At 44.9% G+C, this 1,094-nt stretch overlaps 1 protein-coding gene across 1 annotated transcript in view; it reads left to right on the top strand.

Annotated features, from left to right (window-relative positions):
* Positions 1-1,094, top strand: part of LOC101848094 (linear gramicidin synthase subunit C) — a gene marked incomplete in the record, with an annotated part of 21,080 nt that overhangs the window by 5,694 nt on the left and 14,292 nt on the right.

Raw genomic sequence — 1,094 nt, 5'->3', positions numbered from 1 at the left:
CTCTCTCTCTCTCTCTCTCTCTCTCTCTCTCTCTCTCTCTCTCTCTCTCTCCTTAGACTCTCAAACTGAAGTAAACAGTTAGTTCAATAATAATGCCCTTGACTGCTCCTTCCCACACTATTAATAGCAGTTCATTACGACGATAAGGCGTGATTTTTTGGCTATTTCGGAACTTCGACGAGTCTAAAAATAGTCTCCCACCGCGCCTCAAGCCAAAATCCGCCTCAAGCGAACGCAGAAAGCGATGACGAAATAGATGAGGTAGCATTACAGCATGGCGCTGGCTGAACTGAACTCTCGTTCCCAGCAGACTAACGCACGCACTCATGGTCATCGTCGTCGTCTGCAAGCTTGTTGGAGAAAGGGGAAATAAACAGGACTGAATCGACGTAAACGAATTGCTGGCTGGCTGGCCAGTCAGTGGGCGGGGAGGAATGGCGAGAGGTAAGAGAGAGAGAGAGAGAGAGAGAGAGAGAGAGAGAGAAACGGGGAGAGATATATAGAAAAAGAGCATGAGAGAGATAGCGGGAGAGAAAAAATGGCAGTTTTCGTGACTTTTGACCTTGGCTGAGGGCATGACGGGCGAAAGGAGAACAACAAGACAAGGGCGACGATCTCGATTTATTATTGGGAACGACGGAAGAAAGAGCCAGAGGGAGTGGGTGGTTGGCTGGCTGGGCTTATGGGGTTTGTGATGACTTGTTGTTATTCAACTATTTTGTTTTGGGGCTATTTATAATGTCAAGAGGGCAGTTTTCAGCCAGGGAAACTGTGGCCGTGATCAATATATATATAGACTCTATGTAATAATATTATGATCTTCCAGAAAAAAGGAATTATTTAAGATAGACTGAGTATAGTTTGTGTAGGTATCACGCCCCCCTGCGCGCGCGCCGTGTGTGTGTGAGTGTGTGAGTGTGAGTGTGAGTGTGAGTGTGAGTGTGTGTATTATTGTTTTTGAAGGCGTGTTGTTGTAGGCTAGTAGGCCTACTGGGCGTTGGATAGAAATACATGTAGATAGATAGATAGAAAGAAAGAAAGATAGATAGATAGATAGATAGATAGATAGATAGATAGATAGATAGATAGATAGA

Source organism: Aplysia californica, unplaced genomic scaffold (assembly GCF_000002075.1).
Source record: "Aplysia californica isolate F4 #8 unplaced genomic scaffold, AplCal3.0 scaffold00027, whole genome shotgun sequence".
NCBI classification, from domain to species: domain Eukaryota; kingdom Metazoa; phylum Mollusca; class Gastropoda; order Aplysiida; family Aplysiidae; genus Aplysia; species Aplysia californica.
This window is presented reverse-complemented; position numbering and strand designations above follow the sequence as displayed.